An 8,911-nucleotide genomic window follows, 5' to 3' on the forward strand; every position below is an offset into this window, starting at 1 on the left:
TTGGAGAGAGCATCCAGTCGCTGAGCCTAGCAGCCAGGCTCTTGTGACTCCCTGGGAAGAGGGTGAAGACCTAGCTCCTGGCTGCAGCACTGGGGAGGCAGGCCCTCCAGATGAAGACTTCTCACAGTGGAGGGGAGGCAGTTTTCTCCAAGGAAATTGAGTGCTATTACATACTCCGCTTCCCACTTTCTCTTTCAGGGTGGAAATCTGTTAAGCCTCCTCCCTCTCTCCTGCTCTGCAACCACAGAACACTTCTTTTTTTTTTTTTTTTGGGTGTCTCAGTTTTGCCCACACTGGAGTGCAGCGGTACAACAGTGGCTCATTGCAGCCTCCAACTCCTGGACTTAGTCTATCCTTCCACCTCATGCTCCGCCGTAGCTGGGACTACAGGTGCATGCCACTGTGCCCAGCTAATGATTTTTTTGGTAAAGACTGGGTCGTACTACATTGCTCATGCTAGTCTTGAACTTGTGGCCTCAAGCGATCTTCCCGCCTCAGCCTCTTGAGTTGTTGGGATTACAGGAGTGCGCCACCATGCCCAGCTCTGTGGAAAAGTCTCTGTGGCATTCTGTCTCCTGAAAATGCTGAAGGGACGAAAAGGGCTCAGTGCCCTTCTTCTCTTCCCTGGCACTTTCAGACCATTTTCCTGTTGCCTTCATTCTAACAAAGGTTGCAGATTGGAAAGCTGATTTGGAGTGTTTTTTAAGTGTTTTCAGTTTCAATATTTGTATGAAATTCCTGTGGTCTCCAACACACTCATTTATTTTATTTTATTATTATTTTACACCCGGCTTGATTCACTTGCTTACCCTGAATCCCTTATTTAGGTCTCTGGAGACATATGCAATGGTGACCCATTTCTGCAATTTCTACCCTCTGTGCACTTACCTCCCCTTCCACATAACCACTCATGTTTCATTTTACTTGTGCTATTTGTTGGTCTTAACATTTTAAAAGAGGAGGTGTGAAGAGATTAGATGCAGATGGCTGTCATTAATCTTCAGTCCCAAAAACTGTACATGTTGATGTACCAGAGTTTTAGGTTTTTCATGTAATAAAATATATGATCTTTTATAGTTTTCCAATTTAAGTTTTGAAAGTTAGGTTACAAATATATCTTTTGCTTTTCTTTACTGTGAGGTGTATTTTTAAAGATCAAAGTAATACTTGTATACACTTAAAAATTCAAATGGGGCCAGGTACAGTGGCTCATGCCTGTAATCCCAGCACTTTGGGAGGCTGAGACGGGCAGATTGCTTGAGCCCAGGAGTTCGAGGCCAGCCTGGGCAACATGGTGAAACCCTGTCTCTACAGAAAACACAAAAATTAGCCGAGTGCAGTGGCGATCACCTGCAGTCCCAACTATTCGTGAGGCTGAAGTGGGAGGATTGCTGGAGCCCAGGAGGTCAAGGCTGCAGTAAGCTGTGATCATGCCATTATACTTCAGCCTGGGCAACACAGTAAGACCCTGTCTTAAAAAAAAAATTCTAACGGGGCTAGGCTTGTAATAAAAACTAGCAGCTCACTTTCCCACTCTACCCAACTCCTGATTCCATTCCACAACAACCACTTTTCTACTGTTGACTTTTCTAATTTTCTCTTATTTACCTATATATTTCTAGTTGTGCAGCCATCACCACTGTCTAGTTCCATCCAAAACATTGCCATCCCCCCAAAAATCTTGTACCTATTAAGCAGTCATTCCCCACTCCCCCCAACCCCCCAGGCCCCGGCCACCATTGATCTGCTTTCTGTCTCTATGAACTTGCCTATTCTGGATATTTCATATAAACAGAATCTCTTACTAATTTCCAAACAGTTGGATGATCTGTGTCACATGCCTATCATTAATATTTTCCAGTTACTTGGTGTCAGTTTCAGTTTTTGTTTTGCTTCCTTTTTTTTCCTGGCATTGACTCCCCAAGGGCCTTTTGTCCCCCTGCTCCCATGTGGCCGCTCTCTAGGGCAGCTGCACAGGTGTCATCCTTGGACTCCCTTTTGCTGCTCTTCTATGTTACAGTCTCTTGTTCACTGGATCCTATTTTTCTCTTTATTGCTTTATGCTCTTCTTTTGCTGGAGCCTATCCTGCAGAAGCTTCCTGCCAATAATTGTTTTGGAGGAAATTAAAAGAAAGCCAAACCAAATCTCTCCTATCCAACGGGAAGAACTTTATCCCCATATTGATTGAATATAGGATTCGAGATTTAAAATGTTGGTGGCAGAGTTTGCTCTTTTTTTTTCTATTGGAAAGGTCCACAAATGTTTTGTTGACAGTTTTGTCTTTAATCCATTTGAATTTGGGGTACATGCTATGATTTGTCTACATTAATTTCCCTTTTAAATATAAAAATTCCTCAACCCCAATTAGACAATTGGGTTGTCCTTTTCACACTGATACCTCTTTCATGGTACACTGCATTCTTACGTATAACAGGATCTGTTTTTAGCTGTGTATCCTGATTCAGTAATTGGTCTATGTGTATGTGTATATAGATCAATAGAATGCCATTTCCACGTGTAGACTCAAGGGCAAACTTACTCCTTTTTCTATGACTACATCTGTCAGGTGTCCCCTCTGCCGTGGCTCTATAGGATTCTGTTAGATAGCGGTGGTCATTGCACAACTCTACAAATATACCAAATGCTACTCAATTGCTCATTTTAAAATGGTTAAAATGGTGAGTTTTATGTTGTATTTTACAATACGAGAAAAAAACATACAAAGCAAATTAAGCAATCAAAAGGGCAGTTACTAACTCCAGGGAAAATAACACTTAATTCTGTGATCTTTGAAATTTCTTCTATTTAAATTGTTTTAAGAGTCCTACATATATTATCTATGTGACCTGCAAAAAGTAACCTAATCTCTTTGAACTTCATTTTCTTGTTTGTAAGGTGAGTTGTATCAGTTTCGTTTCTTTGTTGCAAGCTGCAGAAACCAATTATGTCTTTAGCAAACACTGACTGTTCGGAAAGCCCAGATCCAATTTGCCTCTCCAGATCCACTCCCCGACATTCTCCTGCAGTGTGTCCTTCGGGGCTGATCTCTACGGTCCGCTTCATCTGGGCTTGCTTTATCCTCTGGCTTCTAATTGTGTTTGGCCAGTAGTAGAAAATCAGAGCGGGGAAAAAAATGTAAGAGTATTAATTTTCCCACTCCGCCCCTGCCAGCCTGTGGTAGTTACTGTCTTTTTTTGTTTGTTTGTTTAAGGAAAATGTATCCAAAACGTGTTTATTGGAATGGTTTCCCATTCATCGTGATTCAGGGTGCTTTTAGTGCTGCCTCCTCCTAAGGAACATTCTTCTGTAAGCTTTGCTTGTCCTTCCATAGGCTGATAGGACAGTGGAACAGTCAACACACACAACTTTGGGCGTGGCAAAAGAGCATGGTGACTTTATAGTATCCTGGTCATTTCACATCCATGAAGAAGGAATTGGTTTGTCACCAGGAGCTTCTCATGTTTTCTCTTCTGGAGAGGCATGAAGGAGATCCTTCTCTAGAGACATCGTGCCGAAAAGCTTACTCCTTTTTCTGTGTCTGCATCTCCTGTTGGATGGCCCCTCTGCTGTGGCTCTGTAGCTTCTGCTAACGTGACTCCCTTTTTTTAATCCTTTAGTCTGCAAGTGGAGATGCAATTCTGTTGACATTTCCTGAGTTTGTCTCCTTACCTCTAGGGGACCTAGTTAGGTAGCAGGTAAAAATCAACTTGAAACGCCACTGCTAGAATGAGTGAACTTCAGTTGTTTTTAGGGTTTTTGTTTCTCAAAATTAAAACTGCAGGAAAGGACCAGGCAATTCACCTAGCATGGATCATTTACCTTTAAGGTAATTTACCTGCCCCTTGGCAAGGGGAGAGCAAAACGCCTGGATTAATAGTCCTAATGCTGAAATCAGGGACAGATAATTCCCCCAAAATAAATTAGTTGTTACCATAGGTAAGAAACACAGATGCTGCTAAGCTTAAACAATATATTTCCACTGCATGAGGATGCTAATAATATCTGTCCCACACAATTATTAGGATTAAAGAGTAAAATTATAAAAGTTAACAGTGCCTGGAAGGTACATGGTAAGGGCTTAATAAATGTTGGTTACTGTTATGAAGATGTTTTCCACATTTGTTTTCAGCTTTTAATGTTTTAATTATTTTCCTAAATAAAATTTAGAAACATTTTCCAGGTTTTAAAAGTAAATTTCTTTGGGATTTTATTGGACTCAAATCTATAAGTTAGGAAGAACTAATGTATAATACTCAGATCTTAAAACATCAATGATATATATTTTGATCAAATTTTTATAGTTCCTAGCAAAATTCTGTAGTTTATTTCATGCAATGTCTTAACAAGTTTTAAGTTTATTCCTATATATTTTATGATTTTGGATTTTCTTCTTCTTCTTCTTTTTTTTTTTTCAGGGTCTGTTGCCCAGGCTGGAGTGCAGTGGTGCTACTTGAACTGACTGCAACTTCTGCCTCCTGGATTCAAGTGATTCTCATGCCTCAGCTTCCTGAGTAGCTGGGATTACAGGTGCACACCACCAAGCCTGGCTAATTTTTGTATTTCTAGTAGAGACGGCATTTTGCCATGTTGGCCAGGCTGGTTTTGAACTCCTGGCCTCAAGTGATCCTTCTGCCTTGGCCTCCCAAAGTGCTGAGATTATAGTTGTGAGCCACCACGCCCGGCTCAGTTGTTACGGTGAATGGGATTCCCCATCTTATGCAAAAATTATTGCAGAGACCATTTACTCCCCAAGGTAGATTAGTTTTGAAAATAGAAACATGGATCCAACAAGTACTCAATGTTTGCTATTTGCTTGTTGAGAATCCTTACAGCCTGGCAATTCCAGGGTTCTAGAAATCTGGCCCACATTCAGATACAAATTGTCTTTACAGTGTTGGCCTGTAGGTGTCACTGTTGGTCAAAGGAAACGTCTCAGTTTAGCAGGGAAGTGAGTTGTGTTGACTTTGTATCCAGGAGGTCACCATGGAAAAGTTTTTGCAGTCAACAGACAATGCCCCACATTTATGAGCTGCTTTACTTTCCAGCACCATTGGTAACTTGCCTTTCCTACTGCCTATAATTGCAGGTTTGTATCTTTTAAGTTAAAAATGTGACTGGACGTGATGGCTCATCCCTGTAACCCCAACATTTGGGGAGGCTGAGGACGGAGGGTTGCTTGAGCCCAGAAATTTGAGACCAGCCTAGGCAACATAGTGAGACCCTATCCTAACAAAACAAAACAAAACTTTTTTTTTTTTTTTTTAATTTTCCATCCATTTTTCTTTCCCTGCAGTGAGCATATGTGTGAGGTTATTCCATTTTGAACAACTCCGTGGGTCATTCGTTTTATTTACACTTACCTGATGCCTACTCTGTTCCAGGCACTTTTCAAAGTACTTGGCAAATATAAACCCATGGAATTCTCATAACCCTAGGAAATAGATATTATTATGACCTTCACTTTATTGATTTGGAAACTGAGGCACAGAGAGGTTGAATAACTTACCCCAAGTCACACTTGGGGCTGAGATTTGAATCCAAGTAGCCTGGCCTCAGAGTTAGTATTCTTATGAATGTCAATACTGCCCCTGAAACAGCAGAGCTCTTATTTGCTCGCCTTCCCTGCCTGACTCTCTTAATTGACTTTTCTTCTTTTTTGCAGTGTCTTTTATTATGACATACTCACTAACTTAAAGAAAAGTTGCAAGTACATAGAACTTTTCCCCCTAAATTATTTGAGAATGTTGTTGATATGATGCCCTGTTACTCCCAAATGCTTTAGTGTGTATTTCCCACAGACAAGGACATTTTCCTGCATATCTACAATACAACCATCAAAATCAGGAAATTAGGATTGATATGTGTATTAGTCTGTTCTCACACTGCTATAAAGAACTACTTGAGACTGGGTAATTTATAAGAAAAGAGGTTTAATTGACTCACAGTTCCACAGGCTGTGCAGGAGGTGCGGCTGGGGAGGCCTCGGGAAACTTATAATCATGGATGAAGGCGAAGGGAAGCAGGCATGGTCTTCACATGGCCGGAGCAGGAGGAAGAGAGTGAGGGGGGGAAGTGCTACGTACTTTTAAGCCACCAGATCTCTCGAGAACTCTATCACGAGACAGCACTATGGGGATGGTGCTAAACCATTAGAAACCACTTATGTGATCCAATCACCTTCCACCAGGCTCCACCTCCAACACTCGGGATCACAATTCAACGTAAGATTTAAGTGGAGACAGAGCCAACTCATATCAGCGTGTTACTAATATCTGATCCTCAGATCCCGTTCAACTTTTGCCCCTTGTATGTTGTCCTATCTCTTTAGTCTCTTTTAGTCTTCTCATGACTTTCATGCTTTTGAAATTACAGGCCACTTATTTCATAGATCATCCCTCAAGTTGACGTTTCCTCATAATTAAATTCAGGTGTGCATCTTGAGCCATCCACTCATAGAAAAACACCGTATTCTCACCTGCATCCTATCAGGCAGTGTGCGATGTGATTTCTGTTTGCCCATACCAATGATGTTAACTTTGATTTCTTGATTAAGGTGGTGTCCGCCAGCGTTCTCCACTGTGAAGCATCTCTGTTACCCTTTGTAAATGAATAGGTCTTTGTGAAGGGAGATACTTTGAAACTATGTACATGTCCTGCTCTCCATCAAACTTTCCATTGATTCACTTATTTATATTTGTATGTACTTAAATTTTTCTATTTTATCCAATGAGTTATAACCCATTTATTACATTACTTATTTTGATGCTCGAAATAAATTTTTATATCCCTGATTTGGCCAGCAGGACTCCCTTCAAGCTGGCTTCACTGTCCTTTCAACATGTTTCTGTGCATCTCTGAACACTTCCTTTCTTTTTGGTACAAGATGTTCCAGGCTCAGTTTGTACTTTTCCTGCCCCAGCCCTGGAATCAGCCATTTCTTCAAGGAGCCCAGATCTTTTTTGGTAAAGCATCATGTTTATAAGCCAGAGTCTGGTGTAGGGATGCCTGTTGATGTGGGCATGTCACTGCTCCCAGGCTCTTGCAGCTGGCAGACATGTACATCTACATTTATTTCTAAATCTGTTTATATGGACAAGTGTGAGTTTACATGAAAACTTCCGAATCCTATCCAACACCACAGCGTTCCTTTTTAGTTTTTTTCCTTCCAGTATCTGCAACTTGTCTCTGATGAGAAACCTGCCTCACTACCCTTGATGCATTTTTTTGTAGATCACTCCCTGTGTATCACTTATCTCCCATCCCCCAAGGACACCCTCCTCACCTCTCTCCGGTTCTGATGGTGCTGGACTTGTCCTCACGTGAGTGCCCTCATCACCTAGTTCAGGCTCTTACACCCATGCACAGCTGTTCTACGTGGAGGCACCCTTCTCACCCATCTAATGGCTTCAGGACTGAATTTTCTGGGAAGAGAAGAGGTAGAGAAAGAAGAACGGATCTTTCCTTAAATGCAGAATTTTGAGTCAGAATCAAAATAGTACTTGACTGCCCCATGTGTGCTTGCTCTGGGGCAGGAAGGAGAGATGCCTGGACTTAAGCTGGAAGAGTGGAATAGGCGGGGTGGGCACAGGTCCCAGAGGTGGAGCACCTGCATTCCAGGCATAGCTCTGTTTCTAGGGGACCAGTGATCTTAGAGAAGTAATTTGATCTCTTTGTGCCCCTGCTCTTCCAATAATGAATTGGACCAAATCTAAATCAAAGACTGGTGCCCCATGGCCAAAATTGGCCTAAGTGCTTATTTTGTTTGGGAGTCAACTTCCTTTTTTTTTTTTTTTTTTTTGAGACAGGGTCTCCCACTGTACCCAGGCTGGAGTGCAGTGGTGTGATCATGGCTCACTGTACCCTTGACCACCTGGGCTCAAGCAATCCTCCTACCTCAGCCTCCCAAGTAGCCGATACTATAGGTGCGTGCCTCCATGCCTGGTGAATTTTTGTATTTTTTGTAGAGATACGGTTTTGCCGTGTTTCCTAGGCTGGTCTCAAAATCCTGAGCTCAAGCAATCCACCCACCTCAGCCTCCCAAAGTGCTGGGAGTGATACAGACAGAAGGCAGGGAGATACTGTGTAGAAGAGGGCGGTTCCCTGTCAAAGGCCCCGCCCTCAAGCTTGGAAACCCATGGCCCTAAATGGGAACAAGCATTCCTGTTTTTGTGCCCAAATGTTGCCTTTTGCCCCACCATGCCCCCTATCCTGTACTCATATAAACCCCAAACCTTAGGCTCCATGAGCAGAAGAGCAGAGGAGCAGAAGAGTGCAGCAGAGGAGAGAAGGGAAGGAACATCTGAACGTCCAGAGGAGTTTGGCTGAGGATGGTTGGAGAGGAGATTGGCTGCGGGTCTGCCTAACTCCAGGGGAAGATCATCTTCCCACTCCATCCCCTTGCCAGCTCCCCATCCATCCCACTGAGAGCCACCTCCATCTGGCAATAAAATCCTCCTCATTTGCCACCCTTCAATTTGTCCATGTGACCTGATCCTTCCTGGATGCTGGACAAGGACCCGGGTACCAAGAGGGCTCTGAGCTAGTTAACACTTAAACCGTCTGTGATGGCAGAGCTAAAGAAGTATTGTAATATGCCCACTGGGGCTTCAGGAGTTGCAGACACCCACCCCTAGATGCTACTGTGGCATTGGAGCCAAAAAACACTTGCCTCAGCTCCTGCATGCTCCCTCTCCTCTATGGGGTTTGAGTGCACAGTGGCTGAAGAGATGAGCCACACTCTGTCACACGTCTCTGAGGGGGGTCAGGGAACTCTCCCATTTAAGGATTATAGACGTAAGCCACTGCACCAGGCCAGGAGACAACTTTCAAAAAATCAAATTTAAATTTCTTTAGTTGGAGGCTATGCACTCCAATTAGCCCCAGGTGGGCGACAGCTCAGACCATCTTTCC

Source organism: Rhinopithecus bieti, unplaced genomic scaffold (genome assembly GCF_001698545.2).
Source record: "Rhinopithecus bieti isolate Rb0 unplaced genomic scaffold, ASM169854v2 scaffold_14215, whole genome shotgun sequence".
Taxonomy (NCBI): Eukaryota; Metazoa; Chordata; class Mammalia; order Primates; family Cercopithecidae; genus Rhinopithecus; species Rhinopithecus bieti.